Source organism: Macaca fascicularis, chromosome 7 (assembly GCF_037993035.2).
Source record: "Macaca fascicularis isolate 582-1 chromosome 7, T2T-MFA8v1.1".
Taxonomy (NCBI): Eukaryota; Metazoa; Chordata; class Mammalia; order Primates; family Cercopithecidae; genus Macaca; species Macaca fascicularis.
Genome location: NC_088381.1, coordinates 21,804,189 through 21,823,605, shown reverse-complemented (window position 1 = coordinate 21,823,605; position 19,417 = coordinate 21,804,189). Strand labels below are relative to the sequence as shown.

At 44.0% G+C, this 19,417-nt stretch overlaps 1 long non-coding RNA gene across 22 annotated transcripts in view; it reads right to left on the bottom strand.

The window, feature by feature from the left end:
* Positions 1 to 17,946, bottom strand: part of LOC102137145 (uncharacterized) — a 57,633-nt gene extending 39,687 nt beyond the window's left edge. For 5 of the 22 annotated variants that reach the window (XR_012414942.1, XR_012414955.1, XR_010588050.2 and 2 more), the window contains exons 1-4: positions 17,739 to 17,946; positions 17,482 to 17,597; positions 16,977 to 17,025; positions 140 to 226 (exon numbers count right to left, since the gene is read on the bottom strand). This is a non-coding gene — a long non-coding RNA (uncharacterized lncRNA). Of the gene's footprint in view, positions 1 to 139; positions 227 to 11,439; positions 11,613 to 11,978; positions 12,425 to 16,976; positions 17,026 to 17,481; positions 17,598 to 17,738 lie in introns of those variants that run through there. The other 17 variants (XR_012414938.1, XR_012414947.1, XR_012414937.1 and 14 more) reach the window with 7 other exon arrangements.
* Positions 17,947 to 19,417: the final 1,471 nt, after the last annotated feature.

The following is a 19,417-nucleotide window of genomic DNA, read 5'->3' as shown; positions in this document are numbered from 1 at the left end:
AAGTTGTTTCTACATTTTCGGGTATCTTTCCAGAAACACCCCACTCTACTGGTACCAATTTACTGTATTAGTCCATTTTCATGCTGCTCATAAAGACCCACCCAAGACTGGGAAGAAAAAGAGGTTTAATTGGACTAACATTTCCACAAGGCTGGCAAGGCCTCAGAATCATGGTGGGAGGCGAAAGGCACTTCTTACATGGTGGTGGCAAGAGAAAATGAGGAAGCTGCAAAAGTGAAAACCCCTGATAAAACCACCAGATTTCATGAGACTTATTCACTACCATGAGAATAGTATGGGGGAAACTGCCCCCATGATTCCAATTATATCCACTGGGTCCCTCCCACAACATGTGGGAATTATGGGAATACAATTCAAGAAGAGATTTGGGTGGGGAACAGATCCAAACCATATCAATCTGGCTCCAGTGAGCCTGCCCCAAACCCACTATAACCACTGTCTCTGGAAGCCTAGGATGAACCTGGCTATAATTCAAGAAGCAAATTACAGAGGCTTCCCTCTTTCTTTGAGTCAAGTTTCAAAGACATGGGAGAGGGGGGAGAAGGATGAGGAAGAGCATACAAGGCTTTTTTTTTTGTTTTGGTGCTGTGTTGTCTGAGCTTGGTGGGTTGAATGATGAAGTGGTGATATAATTTGGATATTTGTTCTCTCCAAATCTCATATTGAAATTGATCTCCAGTGTTAGAGGTGGGGACTGGTGGGAGACATTTGAGTCAGGAAGGTGGATTCCTCATGAGGGACTTGGTGTCATCCTCACTGTAATGAGTGAGTTCTCTACTAGCTCACAGGAGAGCTGGTTGTTTACAAGAGCATGGCACTCCTGTCCTGTCTTTTGTTCCCTCCCTCACCATGTGACACACCTGCTCCCCTTTCACCTCCAGCATGGCTGGAAGCCTCCTGAGGTCCTGACCAGAAGTAGATGCTGGTACCATGCTTCTTGTACAGCCTGCAGAACAGTGGGCCAAATAAACCTCTTTTCCTTATAAGTTACCTCAGGTATTCCTTTATAGTAATGCAAAACAGACTAAGACAGATGGGTTCATTGAGTAGGCATACAGGATGTGAGTACTCTTTTGAAATCATTCTTTAAAACTTACTTGCTAAAATATTAATAGAAAAATTATTAAATGATCTCTTATTAAAATGGAAAAAGACGGCTGGGCGCGGTGACTCACGCCTGTAATCCCAACACTTTGGGAGGCCAAGGTGGGTGGATCACCTGAGGTTGGGAGTTCAAGACCAGCCTGACCAACATGGAGAAATATCATCTCTACTAAAAATACCAAATTAGCCAGGCGTGATGGCATATGCCTGTAATCCCAGCTACTTGGGAGGCTGAAGCAGGAGAATCGCTTGAACCCAGGAGGGAGAGGTTGCGGTGAGCCAAGATCGTGCCAGTGCACTCCAGCCTGGGCAACAAGAGCAAAACTCCATCTCGAAAAAATAAAAAATAAATAAGGAAAAAGACATGGCTCTTTAATACTAAACCATAGTGAAGAATTTTAAAGAGCAGGATACCCCAGAAGTTTGTAAATAGAAAATATTTTTATTTCTATATTAATAGTTAAAGAGATATGTAGCAGCTGTGCAAATGTGGGAGTAGGGGGACTGCCCATTAAGTTTATACACTCCTTTCAAATTATTCTGTAGTTATATGAATTTCAGCTCACCCTCAAAATGTCTAGAAATAGAGTTTTTCTCCATGAGTGTCATTCTTTGCTATACTACATTACATCATACAATTTATAGAAGGACTATGAGGAATTAAAATGTTAAGATTTTATTTGATATGGTAATATTTATTACTTCAAACCTAATTCAGGTAAGATCCACAGGCAATTTTAAATATTGTTGAGGAAGTTGTCATTATTAGGAGACAGTGAACTGAAACTAAACATTAACATTTTCTATTAGAGATCTTGGTGAATTGATTGTAGAATGGGAAGTCACCAGCTTTGCCAACAAAAAGGTAGCCTGAATGAGGAATGCTGAGGAAATGGACCAGTCTTACGCATGGTGGTCTGCTTACACCCCAAAATCTTTTCCATCTAGGGACTGGCAAAAGATGGTGCCCTCTAGAGAAGTGCTACAATGAAAAGGGAAAGGAATGCATGGTGGTTCAGACTGATACAAAGCAATGAGACTGCATTAGCAAGCTGAGCAGCTAGGGAAAGCCTTCAGCAATGACTTCATGAACAAAACATTTATTTTCCCTTTCATACCCCAGATTACACCAATAAGAAGCCCTGTAAAGTGTGCAGTTAAAAACTTCCTTCAATTCTGCCTCTGTCAGGGAATTCCTCCCCAGGCTTTGTCAAAATCAAGTTTGTGCTTTGCAGTTTTATTTATTTCATGGGCTTTCATCTTAAAAATTGAGTTAGCTATCCTCAGGTCTCATTACTTTTTTTTTTTTTTTCTTATTTTTAAACCACCAGATCTTGCGAGACTCATTGCTTTTGAGGAAAAGAGGACAGAGACCTAGGCTTAATGTCTAAAATTAATTAATTGGGTAAAAAGAGTTCTTTCAGATTCTAGATGCTAACAGTCTTCATTATGGGGCCTTAGGCAAACAGTTAATTCCGGCTCTGCAAGAGGAAGTGAGTAAGAGTGCTTTGTTATTTTTAGCATGATAATAATATACATCATTACTGTGACTACAACTCATTGTAAACCAAAGTTAATTATTTTCATATTTTTCTTATTATATTTGATCCTAATGATGACACGGGGCTGCAATAGGAACATGAGATTTTTTTTTTTTTAAGGCTAGGTCAAATATTATCCAGCTTAGAATTCTAACAATGGGCCAAAGGGATTAGATTGGAGACCTACATTGCCCTACTTCATGTTAACCTAAAAATTCAACACAGCACCTTGCAACTCTTCCTGTATAGAGCCAGGATTATGAACATAATACCCCTATTGTAACTGCCATTTATTTGCTTTTAATTCCCAAATCTAGATCTCCAGCTCAGATTTCCTGTCCCAAACTCTAAACTCCAACTGCCTTCTTCATGTCTGCCTGCCTGGCTGCCCTGGTGTCCCACAGGCATCTCCAAGTCAACATGTTCAAAATGGAATTAACTTGTCTCCTTCCTCACTCCACCCCAGAACTATTCCTCCATTTTTCAGTGAATGAATAGTACCCCTTTAGACCCAAGGCAAATTAGAGAGCATTCCAAATCCCTTCCTTCCCCCACTGCCCTCCCTTTTTACTCCTAATTAGTGGTCAGCCATACTGACTCCACTTGGTTCCAGTTATCAGCCATCTCCACCCGAATAAATGGCTACTACCGGTTGTCTTAGGTTGGGTTCCCTAAAAACAGAATTTGAAAGGAGGTGTGGGGTACACATGATCTATCAAGGCACTGAATTCCTCGAAGAACCTATAAGGGAAGGAGAGAAGACAAACAGGGTAAGGGAAAGAGCCTAGCCAGGATGTGTGATCGCAGGTAAAGTCCATCATAGCCTGATCCACAGGTGAGGGATCTGAAGCATTAACCACACAGCAGGGCTGTCTCCCACTTGAGGCAAGGGTACCAGCCTTTTGTACCCTCCTCTGACCTCTGCAACAGTCAGTCACTCAGTGCCAGAGTTTGGGTGGAGTCATTATGTGCCTAGAGTTCTGCAGTTATCCAAGTACTTTTCCATGAATGTATAACAATACTTCTAATTCCAATCCAACATCTCAGCGCTCCTTCAAACTTAGCTTCTTTCTGTATTTCACCTTCTGTAATGGTGACAAATCTCTAATACCTTAAATATATTGAATTATTTGTTCAATCAATTTTCTTATTTGCTCAATGTAAGCAGTCTCCTTGCCCTGTTGGTGGTCTCCTCTGTTCAACACCTATGTATGCCATCTCTGTGTTCTCAGGCACCAGTGGGCAACAGCAGTGTGCTTCTGCACAGCTCCTTCCTCTCCACTTTAGTGTCCTGTGTTCTCTGTCTTTGGGTATAGCTGGGACTTTGTTTTCTGCTGCCCTAACAGAATACCAAAGACTGGGCAATTTACAAAGGAAATACGTTTATTTGGCTCAGATTCTGGTGACTGGAAAGTCCAAGATCAGGCAGCTTGCTTCAACTCATGATAGAAAGCAGAAGGGGAAGAGGGCGTGTGCAGAGACCAAACAATCTGCTCTCACAGTAACTAATCCAGTCCCTGGAGACAGAACTCACTCTGGAGAGAAGGCGTTAATCTATTTATGAGAGATCAGCCCGCATGACCCAGACACCTCTCACAAGGCCCCATGTCCCAACACTGCCAAATTAGGAATCAAATTTCAACGTGAGTTTTGGATGGGACAAACTACGTCCAAACCACAGGCGTGGACAAGCTTCCAAATCACCCCTGTGCAGCTCAGCCCTTCCTGCCTCCCTGCCTCAGCAAGGGTGGATGGGGAATGGGCAGGGAAGGGAAGGGGAGAGGTGGGAAGGGGAGGGAAGCTGGAGGTAATGAGTGCTGAGTACAGCTGCAGCTGGGAGCTTTGTCTGTGTACCACTCTGATTCTCTGGAGAAGAACTCCCAGGCCTCTACACACACACAGCACTCAGCTATCAGCTTAATGCCTGTTTCAAATTATAGCATACCTCAGTCTGCAAGCTAGCAGTGTCTTATAATAGTATAAGACAAAGACCAGAAGGTACTTCTGGTGGTGGGCCTCTCAGCAGGCCCCTCAACCCACCTCACCTCCTCTCTGCCAGAGTAACACTGTCCTTGCCTCTCTGAGTTAGATGGTGGCAGTGGGATATGCCAGGGAGTTTTGCTACTTACTTTCTAGATAAGTTGTCCTTGCTCAAGAAGGAGGGTGGTACGCAGCCCTCACTGGCTCCTTTCAACCCTGGCCCGTCATTACTGCTGGAAGAAATCCTCCCAGATTTCTAGTTTATACATGATTTCAACCTTGGTTTTCTGTAGCAATAAATCATTTTCCTCTACATGTGTACTCTATTCATTATTTCAATGGACTTTTGGGCAAGAGGAGCTGGGCTTCCATACTGTACGAACATCCTGCTCAGGAGAGTCATATGGAAGGGGCAGCCAGAAGACACTTAAAAGGAGCAGCTGGAGAAGTAGGAGGAGAACCAGAAGAGGATGATGCCATAAGGTCTACATATGAAGACGAGTGGTCAGCATTTCCAACTACATCAATAAGGAATACACTGAATCCGACAACCAGGTGACCAAAGAGGGTTGAAAGCACGGTTTCAAAGAGTTACTGGGGTGTAAGTGGAGCTTCACATGCAGAAATGGAAGCAGCAAGGGTGTGACTACTTTCTAAAGACATTTGGCCTTAAGCAAACGAAGAGAGTGATGGACTGCGGCTTGAGAGGAGTTAAGTAAAGAGAAAAGGTTTTGTAGGGTAGAGGAACCTTGGCCAGTGGAGGCAGGATGGCTCCCAGTGTTAGGAGACCACCTCGGCTCCTTGTCCCTGGATCCTCCCCGCTGTGCAGCTTGTTTCACTCCTGCTGCCAGAAAGCTTGACCTGGTAAGGCAAGCACACCCAGGAGAGATGACCTCCATTCCAGCCTTCATGACTTCTAAATTTAACCCAGACCACATTGCTTCTTGGCAAATCACGGTCAACTGTATCACCAAGGACTGAAAGAGGTGACACAGATCTGCTTTTCAAAAATGCTAGCAATGATGACAATGAACTCACATGTTGAGTACATACACTAGACCTCAACTGTGCTGGCTTTTGAATAGCTCATCTGATCCTCACAACCACTTTCTCTTATGTCAGTACTAGGGTTCACATTTTACAGAAGAGAAAACTGAGATTAGAAGAGTTAAATTACTTGCCCCAGTCATAAGGTTAGTAAGCAAGAGAGCTGAGGTTCAAACAAGATCCCAAAGGCTATGCTTTTTCTCCTTTGGCACCCACAGCAAATATACATGCAACAAGAAACATGAGGCCTGAAGATAGATCAAGAGTAGCTGAGATCCATGGAGAGTATTGAGTTATAGGACCAGAGAGAGAGGTTAAGATCAAATGGGTTTGCCAGGTGAAATACAGGATGCCCAGTTAAATTTGAATTTCAGATGAACAGCAAATAATGTATTAAGTATGTCCCAAATATTGCATGTAACATACTAAAAACTATGTATTTCTTTAAAATTCAAAATTAATTGGGAATTCTGTATTTTTATTTGCTAAATCTGGCAACTGTAGGACCAGATTGTGGAGGGTTTTAATATATGCTAAGGAATTTAGACTTTATTCCATGGCTAATAAGGACTCATTGAGGATTTTGGCACAAGGGAGTGACATTAATAAAATGGTGTTTCAGACCAGCCAGAAGACACTGGCAATTGTCCAGTATAAAATTCTGAAAAGGCTGGGCACAGTGGCTCACATCTGTAATCCCAGCACTTTGGGAGGCCGAGGCGGGTGGATCACCTGAGGCTGGGAGTTCGAGACCGGCCTGACCAACATGGAGAAACCCCGTCTCTACTAAAAATGCACAAAGTTAGCCGGGCATGGTGGTGCATGCCTGTAATCCCAGCTACTCGGGAGGCTGAGGCAGGAGAATTGCTTGAACCTGGGAGGAAGAGGTTGCGGTGAGCCGAGATAGTGCCACTACACTCCAGCCTGGGCAACAAGAGCAAAACTCCATCACACACACACACACACACACACACACACACACACACACATTCTGAAAAATAAGACTAGAGTGGTGGGCCGGGCGCAGTGGCTCACATCTGTAATCCCAGCACTTTGGGAGGCCAAGGTGGGCAGATCACCTGAGGTCAGGAGTTCAAGACCAGCCTGGCCAACATGGTGAAACCCTGTCTCTACTAAAAATACAAAAATTAGCCAGGCGGGGTGGTGCATGCCTGTTGTCCCAGCTACTTGGGAGGCTGAGGCAGGGGAATTGCTTGAACCCAGAAGGTGGAGATTGCAGTGAGCTGAGATTGCAGCATGTACACCAGTCTGGGCAACAAGAGAGAAAGCCCGTCTCAAAAAAAAAAAAAAAAAAAAAACAGATTAGAGTGGTGGCAAAAGGAAAGAAAAAGGAAAGGATCTAGCTGGTTAAAAAAGAATCCAATATGACAGGTTTTCAGCATGGATGGCTAAAAGAATGACAGAGCTACTGATGGAAAGAGACATGTCTAGAGGAGGAATTGCTTTGGGAAGAAAGAAAAATTGACTTTGAGATGATGCTCATAAGTCTAAGTGAATTTCACCAACAGGAAAAAAAAAGTTACTTCTACAGCACCTTCTACCAGGAGCTTCACCACAGGATGCTACTCATCCTCACAGCCTACCTACCAGGCAAGTGTTACCACAGTTTTTTCTTCTCTTTTCTTTCTTTTTTCTATTTTTTTTTTTTTGAGGCGGAGTCTCACTCTATTGCCAGGCTGAAGTGCAGTGGCATGATCTCGGCTCACTGCAACCTCCACCTACCAGGTTCAAGTGATTCTCCTGCCTCAGCCTCCCGAGTAGCTGGGACTATAGGCGTGCGCCACCACGCCCAGCTAATTTTTGTATTTTTAGTAGAGATGGGGTTTCACCATATTGGCCAGGATGGTCTCCATCTCTTGATCTCGTCATCTACCCGCCTTGGCCTCCCAAAGTGCTGGGATTACAGGTGTGAGCCACCGCACCCAGCCATTACCACAGTTTTCTAACGGAGAAAAACAAGGCCAACAGAAGGTGGCAGAGTCAGGATTTTAAGTCCCATGCCACCAGACTAAAGTCAGGGCTTCTTTCCACTATTCCACACTATCTCCAAGTAAAGAACTAGAACCCGAACTCTGGAGAAGTTGTGGCTGGACCTGTGACTCCTGCGAGCTGAGACGAGGGAGCTGAAAAGGCGGAAAAGTTTGCTAAGAAGACATGTGAGAGAAGAACGGGAGACAGCTTCAGAGCATCTCTGGCAGAGGAAATAGCCTAGCATTCTGAACACAGTAGCATAATGCAATGTTTTTAGAAAGCGGGGAGAATATAGGGATGGGAAAAGGAAGTCCTGGAAAGATTTACAGGTGCCACATCATAAAGAACCTCATCTGCCAAGCCTACGAGATTACAATTACCCTATAGGCAATGGGGTGTCATTGAAGAGTTTTAGGCAAGATATTGAGATAATCAGATTTGTTCTCAGAAGGGTCAAGCTGGTGGCAGTGGTGTGAGAGATGGACTGAAGGCCAATTAGGAAGCACCTGTGATGATACAGGGGCGAAAGGATGAGGAGAGGAGGCAGAGGGAATAGATGTTAAGAGAAAGAATCAATAGGATTCCAGGGGAAAAGAGAGGTGGGATGATCAAAAGTACTTTTCCAGGGTCACTGGGAATGCCGATAATATTTACAAAACATAGGGTATGCTGGGACAGTGGCCCACGCCCACACTGGGAGGCCAAGGTGGAAGGATTGCTTAAGGCCAATCCTAGGCAGTGTAGTAGGACCCCATCTCTACACATAATAAAGAAACAATTGGCCAGCGTGGTGGGAAGCAGCATCAGGAGGATTGCTGGAGTTTGAGGCTGCAGTGATCTATGATCATTCCACTGCACTCCAGCCTGGGTGACAGAGGGAGACCTGTCTCTGAAAACAAAGAAACAAAAAACACAGGGCATGCAGAAGGAGGAACATGTCCGTGGAGGAAGTGTGAAGTCATTTGTCTTCATATTCCTCCAACATCACTTAGAGCATAGACTAGTGCTCGGTGTATGGTTATTTGAATTGGATTTTGGACACATTTAGTTTGAGATATCATTGGAACATGCAGGTGGAAATGTTTAGTAAACTATTGGAACTCTGGGTCAGGAGCTTAAGAGAACAATGTAAGCCTTCCGAGTTGCTTTGTGAATCAAGACATAAGTAAGGGAGTGAGAAAAGGCCGTGGACAAAATCCCTGAAAATACCCAGCATGTGAAGAGCAAGTGGAGAAAAACGAGCTAATGAAGGAAGCAGAAAACAGGCAGCAAGAGAGGTGGGAGGTTAAGAAAGTGTGTGTAAAGGAAACAGACATACATTTCAAGAAGGAAGGGGTTGCTGGAAGGGTTACACTGCAGAGATGCCAGATGAAATGAGGACTGGTAGATATGTCTACATGGGATCTAACACTTTCTGTTTTCCCTATTTCCCTGCCACACTTCTGTTTTACCTTGCTTCTCTGGCATGGTACTCCTAATAAAGCATTAGCATGTAAGCATTTGCTGTAGGCCTTGTTTTCTAAGAAATTTTGGCTAAGACTTAAAGCTAAAGCAGTAATTGGCTATAAAAGTTGTAATTTCTAATTCCTATCCCTGTCAGTACAAAATTGCCATTTTAGCAATTGAAAGCAGAGAAGAGGCTGGGCACAGTGGCTCACACCTGTAATCTCAGCACTTTGGGAGGCCGAGGCAGGTGGATCACTTGAGGTGAGGAGTTCGAGACCGGCCTGGCCAACATGGTGAAACCCATCTCTACTAAAAATACAAAAATTAGCCAGGCATGGTGGCACGCACCTGTAATCCCAGCTACTTGGGAGGCTGAGGCAGGAGAATTGTTTTAACTCAGGAGGTGGAGGTTGCAGTGAGCTGAGAATGTGCCACTGCACTCCAGCCTGGGTGACAGAGCAAGACTATGTCTCAAAAAAAAAAAAAAAATGCAGACAAGAAAACACAACCACAACCTCAGAAGTAAATGTGTCAAAAGCATGTAAGGTGCTTGATGCCTCCTACATCTCAGATCCAATTAGCATAATGTAATCAGAATGATGAAACTACCATATTGTGCTGTGAGCTACCAAGACAATCAAAATCCCCATCGACTATACTTTGACACAGATCAGGAGAGTTAACATAGGCCAGAGGCAAGACTGTCAAGTGTACTGCTCTTCTTGTCAAGTAATGCTTTTGCTTCTCCCAATTGATGGGGCTCTCTAACGGGGACTGGCAAACTACAACCTCCAGGCCAAATATGACTCTCCAGCTGTTTCTATAAATAAAATTTTATTGGAACACAGCCATGCTCATTCATTTACATGCTGTATATTGCTGTTTTGACACAAAATCAGCTAAATTGACTAGGTACAACAGAGATTAGATGGCATGCAAGGCCTAAAATATTTACTGTCTTGCCTTTTATAGGAAAAGTTAGCTAACCCATGATTGAGAATAAAGCATTTATCAAATCAACAGCCACATATCAAATACCAGAAGGTGTGTTGATTCCCTCTAACAAAGATAGGAACTGCAACCGAGGCAATGACTCAGTTAAGTTTATGGCAGTCTGTTACCACCCTCCATTATTTATCTGTGCTTTTAAACACAAGTGAACTGAATGGGAATCTGGGCCCAGTACACGTCCGCTGCACTGTCTATCTAGCTGAATGGGAATATGACTGGGAACACCAACCCAGGACACTTTTAAGTCTTTTTTTTTTTTTTTTTTTTTTTTGGCAGGGTCTCATTCTGTTGCCCAGGCTGGGGTTCAGTGGCATAATCACAGCTTACTGCAGCCTCAACCTCCTGGGCTCAAGTGATCCTTCCACCTCAGCCTCCCGAGTAGCTGGGACCACAGGTGTGTGCCATCAAGCCTGATTAATTTTTTAATTTTTGTAGAGATGAGGTCTCCCTATGTTGTCCAGGTTGGTCTCGAATCCCTGGGCTCAAGCAATCCTCCCACCTTGGCCTCCCAAAGTGCTAGGATTATGCCACAAGCCCACTTTAAGTCTTTGATGTTGGTGCTAATCTCTGCAATTCCTCTTGGGATATGGTAATACTTGTGATTTAGTATCTTAACGAGGGGCAGAAGGTGGCTTTCATTGGGCCTTTTCTACCATAAAGAGTTTATTTCACAGGTCAGAAAACCAAAGTGACAATTTTCCCAGATTCTAAGTGTATCTGTCTCAATTATACTTTCAGAAACCAGGGACATAAACTTAAGGCCAGTTTGCAAAACCTCTGGATACGTTGTGATATAATCTTGAGCCAGGGGGTCTATTCATCACCTGGACTCAGGAAACCACCAATCTAACTACAGGGTATGATAACATTTCTGATACCAGCTCTCAGAACATCTAGGTATTCTCCTTTTCCCAGTGTAGCTGTCTTTGGAAAATGTCACTTGTCCTTTTAGAGAGGGATTCTAAAAATATTAATGTATATCCTTACGATAGTTTTGGAGTTTCCTTCTCAAGGGGACTCAGGTTGCCCTTCAATCAATGGGCTCTGGGTTTGTAAACTGACTTCGATTTGGAAACTAGCTGAGGGATAGCAATGTTCCATGGTGATGGTTGATGTCAGCCTTCTGCTTACCAATTCGTGCATTTATTTTATAAATTAAATAATATCCTACAAGGCTGTCCATATGTCTCCACCCTAGGAATAAGCAAATCTACTGATTGTTGCCAAAAATATTTGTGGGTCAAGGCACCTTGATTGTCACACTGGCATTGCTACCCATTATGGTAATTGTATTTACCTTTGCTCTGTTAGCTGGGTGTTATCATTTGGCTTCTGGTATTCTGGAATTCCATCATCCCTTTTGATACTAGAGATCCATGTTCCATGGCAGTATCCCCCACTCTTGGCCTTGACAGGTCTCCTTTCACCAATGTATTTCTTATTCCTTAGTACAAGGAAGTTCCCTGGCCTCTTGGAGTATAGAGACAGGTGGTGGGTTAGCAGGTCTGAATACATAGTAAATATATTCTAACGTTCTCACTTTCCTATGACTTTTGATCTCTTCCCCAGTACAATGCCAAGATTATTTCTGGTGTGTCTACCACCTTTCCAAGCTTCAAGGAAACATCACAACAAACTATTTATAGTGACCTCAAGTGCTCTTGCCAAAACACTGGATAACCACTCATGAGTGCATGCCTTCATGTAATGAATTCTCTCTTATAAAACCTCATTTTATGAACTCACTCTCTCTTTCTCCCCAGTCTTACATTTTCAAGATCTGCTCCCACCTATATTACCCTGATTCTGTTGACAAAAAGAGTCAAACTCTGTAAAATATTTTAAGAGATTTATTCTGAGCCAAATATGAGTGATCATGGCCTGTGACACAGCCCTCAGGAGATCCTAAGAACATGTACCCAAGGTGGTTGGGGTACAGCTTGGTTTTATATATTTTTAGGGGGGCATGATACATCAATCAAATACATTTAAGAAATACATTGGGCCGGGCATGGTGGCTTATGCCTGTAATCCCAACACTATTGGAGGCTGAGGCAGGCGGAACACCTGAGGTCAGGAGTTCGAGACCAGCCTGACCAACATGGCAAAACCCCATCTATACCAAATATATAAAAATTAGCCAGGCGTGGTGGCATGCACCTGTAATCCCAGCTACTCAGGAGGCTTAGGCAGGAGAATTGCTTGAATCCAGAAGGCAGAGGTTGCAGTGAGCCGTGATTGTGCCACTAGACTCCAGCCTGGGCGACAGAGCAAAACTCCATCTCAAAAAGAAAAGACAAGACAAGACATTGGTTTGGTTCAGAAAGGCAGGACAACTCAAACCGGGGACTTCAGGGTATAGGTAGATTTAAACATTTTCTGGTTGACAATTGGTTGAGTTTATCTGAAGACCTGGGATCAATGGAAAGGAATGTTCAGGTTAACAAAGAGGATTATGGAGAGACCAAGTTTTATTGTGCAGAGGAATCTCTCAGCAGACTTCAGAGAGAGCAGGTTATAAAATGTTTCTTATTAGACCTAAAAGGGTGCCTGGCTCTTAGCTGATTATCTCCTGGATCTGGAAAGAAAGGAAGGAAAACAAAGGGGAAAGGGGATTCTCTACAGGATGTGTAATTTTCTTTTTTTTTTTTTTTTTTTTTTTTGAGACGGAGTTTCGCTCTGTCACCCAGGCTGGAGTGCAGTGGCCGGATCTCAGCTCACTGCAAGCTCCGCCTCCCAGGTTCACGCCATTCTCCTGCCTCAGCCTCCCGAGTAGCTGGGACTACAGGCGCCTGCCACCTCGCCCGGCTAAGTTTTTGTATTTTTAGTAGAGACGGGGTTTCACTGTGTTAGCCAGGATGGTCTCGATCTCCTGATCTCGTGATCCGCCCATCTCGGCCTCCCAAAGTGCTGGGATTACAGGCTTGAGCCACCGTGCCCGGCAGGATGTGTAATTTTCCCACAAGAGACTTGGCAGGGCAATTTCAAGGTATGGTAAGGAAATACATTTTGGGGTTAAATATTTCTTCCTTGTCTCAATGTTATGCCAGAGTGATTGAAAAGTAAGTCACGATATATAGGGTCAAATAAAACCCATCTGATGAGAATTTATGGCTTGTAGGATATGACTCCCTAGACCCCTTAGGTAGGAATTTGGGCAGATATAAAAATCAGAGTTTAGTCCTCAGGTCTTACGTATTCTCCAGGTCCTACATTTCCTCTGGAATGGCGGCTAACTCCTAGAGCAGGACCTGTACTTCCCTGCTCAGGCTGTGCTGAGCTCTGGTGCAGATTACCAGACTGGAGGCAAAAAAGGGAGAGAATGGAGGCTTATCTTGGGGAGAATAAAAGTTATTCTGCAATGACCTATTTCAGATGGGCAAGGGGAGGCTGTTTTCCTTAGTCAAGAGAAAAGAGTTTTGCTGACAGCATTATAAATAAATAAATAAATAAATAAATAAGAGAGAAAAGGGACTGCTTCTGCTGGTCAGGAAGATTTAGGGACAATTAGGAGCTCAAGATTTTGAGGCTCATCCACTCACATATTTCTTATTCAGGTCTTAACGCCTCACATTTTTCCTTTCTGGAAAATACCTTCACATGGGAAAGTTGTCGAAGCTATGCATTCAATCCCTTTAGCAGCTTTGCCATTCTGGATCCTGAACCTAACTTTCTTTTCTTCTTCTTTTTTTTTTTTTGAGACAGAGTTTCCCTCTTGTAGCCCAAGCTGGGGTGCAATGGCACAATCTCAGCTCACTGCAACCTCCGCCTCCCGGTTCAGGTGATTCTCCTGCCTCAGCCTCCCGAGCAGCTGGGATTACAGGCATGCACCACCATGCTCAGCTAGTTCTGTATTTTTAGTAGAGACAGGGTTTCGCCACGTTGGCCAGGCTGATTTTAAACTCCTGACCTCAGGTGATCTGCCCACCTCCGCTTCCCGAAGTGCTGGGATTATAGGCGTGAGCCACTGCACCCCGCCCTGAACCTAATTTTCTTTTTTTTAACTCAATTTTTATTTTTTTAATTATACTTTAAGTTCTAAGGTACATGTGCACAACGTGCAGGTTTGTTACATATGAATACATGTGCCATGTTGCTGTGCTGCACCCATTCATTCGTCATTTACATGAGGTATATCTCCTAATGCTATCCCTCCCCCCTCCCCACTATAGGCCCCAGTGTGTGATGCTCCCCACCCTGTGTCCAAGTGTTCTCATTGTTTTCAACAGTGTCTAACCTACTGCTGCAAGAGATGAGTCTCCTTCATGGCTGCCGTAGAACTCCTCTGGCTTTCATATTGTTACTTAATTGGCAAAATGCTGCTTTGAACTATCATTTTTTTTTCCCAAGACTTCCAATGCTTTCAAGAGCAGCCAGTCTATTCCCCATACTGTATCATTATTATTGCTCCCATACTGATCAAATACAGCATCCACATAATATCCTAATTCCTTATCTTCTATCTGCACCTCATCCAAGTCAACTGGAGGTGAAAGCTTTAGTAATTGTCACGCATGCCTCTGCATGGCAGGGTTATTACTATCCTATTTACTACTGGGAAAACAGTTCTGATTGCCTTTAGATAGGTGGGCTAGTCTCTAAAATCCCACCTTTAAGGGTCTGCTTTTAAAGACTACTCCTGGTACTAGCATTTTTGAGCCTACAGTCTCGAGAAAAGTTTGAAGCAAAAGTATGCACATTTTTGTGATGGATGCTTTATTGATTGGTGAAGTTGCAGGGAAGAAAGTATGAGGAGAAAAAAGAAGTGAGGTAGGGAAGATGTAAAACCAAACAAAGAGATGTGCTACCAAGATGGCCACAGCTTCACTGCAAACAAAGATGCTTGCCTGGCCTTCCAGGGCATCTCCACAGAGTACCTATGAAGCCACTGACTCTCATGGGAGGAAGGGTGAACAGTGCTGGCTTCTTTTTGTCTCCTGTCTCTCAGTGGTCAAGGTTTACCCTACCCTAGACATGAACTCTCCCACACTTCCGGGTTGTAGTACCCACTCCTCCAGGAAGCGTCTCAGGAAGACAGAGCCTCTGCAGTGCATTTTGGCCAATGTGCTTCAGTCTTTCCTCCTGAGTCAGTACCACACGCGGGCCTCTCGGTGTGTGGGGGCAGGTTAGCAGCAGGGGCTGTGGCTGTGGCTTTATGACTGTGAGATACCTCATAGAGTTTTTGTGAGAATTTGGTCAATTAATATCCAATGCCTGGCAGTTAGTAGGCACTAAGTAAATGTTAGCTATCATTATGAATAGTAATTGAGTGAATTTTGTGTGTGTGATTCTTACACGATATGGCTGGTAGCAGCATGTTCCCCACCCCTTCTAAGCCTTTGTTTAGCGCCACTGTGCTCAGTTGCACACGCTGGCACAGTCAGCCAAATCTAAGCAGCTCAACAGTGCCATGAGCTGTGGTCCGCAGCCGCATGGGGCAGCCAGGCAGCACATGGCTTTGCAGTTAGTCCACAAGAATGGTGACCACCATCTAGGCAGCAAAGAGTTGTGCAATGGAGTGTTTTGCTTTTATAAAAATTAGGACTAGTGATAATGCCTTCCATTCTCTAGCCACCCTAAAACATTCTTTTAAATATTTAGCTTGTCTCTGAAATCTACCAAGGAAATAAACTGATACTGGTTTTTGTTCCATAAATTATAGTCACATAGCTCAAAGACAGTTTGCCCATTCACAGTCATACATTTGCTTCCGAAACCATGAATACAGGGGCCCTCAACTGTCAAGTGTCTGAAGAATATCTCTTCTGTGGGAAATTTGTGACACTGTCCTCTGAGTTTGGTTAATCATAAATAAATATTCTTCATTTAATGAAGAGTTCAAATCTGAATCTTGTCACCATGGAAAACAGGGCTCTCTCCTCCCATTTTTCTTAATGAGGCACTCAATGCCACAGTCATAATGTTTACCTCCATTCAGGGAACAACAGCTCTTGACAAGTGGAAATACGATTTCAGCAAAAAAGCTTTCCACTCTATATTTGTTACACTGCTTCAATATTATGTCTTGATTCCTGCTTCGAATTTATGGAAAGGATTTTCATAGTCAAGGGAAATCTACTGATGAATGTGAGAGGCATGAACCTTGAGACAATGACAAAGTAAATTTTGGGCTTTAAAGAAATACACCATTTGCTTGTCTGGAAGCAAGAGCTGAGTTTTTAAAAACAGAAACTGATCAAAGTTAATCAGTCTAATGAAAATATAAGAGGTAACATATATTTTATTTAGGTAATTTTGAATCAATTTCCTAAACTATGCTTTCCTGTTGACGACAGACGTTTATCCTGAGTGTCTGGCAATTGTGTTGAAACTATTTGATGACCTGGCTGGGTGCAGTTGCCTTGGAAGGCCGAGGCAGGTGGATCGCTTGAGCTCAGGAGTTCAAGACCAGCCTGGGCAACATGGTGAAACTCCATCTCTGCCAAAAATGCAAAAATTAGCCAGGCATGGTGGCACACACCTGTGGTCCCAGCTACTTGGGAGGCTGAGGTGGGAGGATCACTTGAGCCTGGAAGGTGAAGGTTGCAGTGAGCTGAGATGGCGCCACTGCACTTCAGCCTGGGTGACAAAGTGAGACCCCATCTCAAAAAAAAAAACAAAAAAAAAAAACAACAACGATATGATGACCTAGTTCCCCGTTCCTGGATTTACCTTACTCCCAATACCTGAGAACAGATTTGGCTCCATCAGTTCTGATCTTTGGCCTTATACCATAAACACAGCACGGAGCTTCCTGTCTGGAACCCTCAGGCCACCCTCATCAACTACCAGCTGGATCTAACCCATGCCCTAACCCCATCCTTCGGAGCCTACCTCTGGCCTCTAGGAGTCAGACATATACAGGACATGGAGCCAGGTGCCACTGAAAAGAAATATAAGAAATTTATGGTAGAGATACAGAGAAACTATTTGTCTTAGTCTGCAGAGGCTACTGTGATAAAATACCTTTGACCAGGCGTCTTTTAAACAAAAGAAATTCTTTTCTCACAATTCTGGAGATAGGAAGTCCAAGATCAAGGCACTAGAAGATCTGGTGTTTGATGAGGGCCAGTTCTTCATCATCAACTCACAGCCATCATCTCACAGTAACCTCACATGGCAGAAGGGGTAAGGGACCTCTCTCAGGCCTTTTTAATAAGAGCACTAATTCCACTCATGAGGGCTTCACCCTCATGACCTAATCCCTCCCATAAAAGCTCCACCCTCTTGTTCCATCTCCTAATATCTCCCTGGAGGAGAATCTCAACATATGAATTTCACGAGACACAAACGTTCATGGCGAGACCCTGTCTCTACAAAACATAAAAAAAATTCGCACATGCCTGTAGTCCCAGCATCTAGGGAGGTGGAGGCAGGATTGCTTGAAGGGATGTGGAGGCTGCAGTAAGCCCAGATCGTGCCACTGCACTCCAGCCTAGGCAGTAGAGCCAGACCCTGTGTCAAACAAACAAACAAATAAATAAATAAATAAAATGAGGTAGCTCTGTAAGTACTGGCCTAGAAAGATGTCCATACACATAAAGCAAAAAGGTCAGGCTGTAAAACAACAGGCAAAAGAGAGGCTTTACGGCGTACTTTAAGATAACAGACTGCCCATTCGGTAACGCAGCCTGTCTCTCTCCTCTCCTCATCCCAGCTACTACTCCTCGCCCAACACAGCGTTTTTCCACGACCTTCCGTCTTTTTCTCTCAGTACTCTCCCGCTCCCCCTGCTCTTCCTCTCTGCGTCCGGGATCAGGACCCGGGTAGACTACCTGCGGCAGGAACGCGCGTGCGCCGTGGCACCGCCCAGAACGCGGGGTGGGCGTGTTTTCCTTGCCCCCCGGGCGGAGCCGAGGAGCGATTGGTCCCCGTTTTGGGCCTCCCAGGATTGACTGCCCCTTTCACCCAACCAGGGCGACCCACACCCGCTCAGATCACTTCCGCCCTCGCATGGCAGCGCCTCTCGCCCCGTCGCGTTTATCCAGGACGCACTGAGCACTTGTTTTTGCTGTTCCCTCCTGCCTTTGACAGTGTTCTGCAGACACTGGTGTTGAGATTGGCATGCCTCCCGCATTTACAGAGAAGCCCTTTAAGAGGGAGAGTTTAGGCCAAGTTTACTTTAAGTAGGAACCTGAGAATTAAAAACCGAATTAAAAAGTTGGCCGCCGCCCTGGAGGGAGATAAAGAGCCCCCTTCTCTCATGCTTCCTTGTGTGAACTGAATTTCACATATTACTCAACAAATCGATAGCCATGAACTCAGGTTCCTAAATAGTAGTAATGGTATTATTACTACTATAATCTATAATACTATTACTATAGCATTATAGTAAGTATAGTATTAGTAACAACTAATACTAATAGCTAACCTTACATTAGACTTGGAGCGAGCAGTCACTCTTGTTCCCTGCTGTGGTTTGAATGCTGCCTCGGAAACTCATGTTGAAACCTAATCCCCAGTGTGGCAATATTGAGAATGGGGTCTTGGAGACGTGATTGGGTCATGAGGGCTCTGCCGTCCTGAATGGACCGATCCATTCATGAGTTAATGGGTTATCACGGAGAGGGACTGGTGGCTTTATAAAAAGAGGAGACCTGAGCTAGCACACTGAGCCCCTCACCATGTGATGCCCTGCACTGCCCCTGCACTCTGCAGTCCCCACTGGCAAGAAGCCGTCACCGGGTGTGGCCTCTTTACCTTGGACTTCTCAGCCTCTGTAACTCTTAAGAAATAAATTTCTTTTCTTCATAAATTACCCAGTTTCACATATTCTGTTATAAGCAACAGAAAACAGATAATCCCTTTACAGCAGTGTCACTATCTTTACCTATAAGGTGGGTCTCACTATCCTTATTTTATAGATGAGGATGCCAAGGCACAGAGAAGTTAAGGAACTTGTCCAAAATCACCTTAGTGATAACTGGCAGAGCTTGAATCAGAATTCAAGTAATCTGGCGTCCAATGCTACCAACCATTGCATTCTGCTGCCTCTCAGAAATAAACCAGGCATGGAGTAATATTCATCTGTAGTTCAAGAAACAATTTATTGAAGCTTCCTTTTTCTGTCAAGTTTGGAAAACCGGGGAGAAAATAGGAATGGAGACTGAGAAGACGACCAAGTAGTTCTGAGTTCAGAGAATTGGGAAATTGAAGGAGGTAGATTAGCTAAGGAAAGACACAAGTACCTGAATCCTAAAAAATTTTTTATTGAGGTGAAATTCACATAACATAAACTTAGCCATTTTAAAGTGAACAATTCAGTGACATAACAT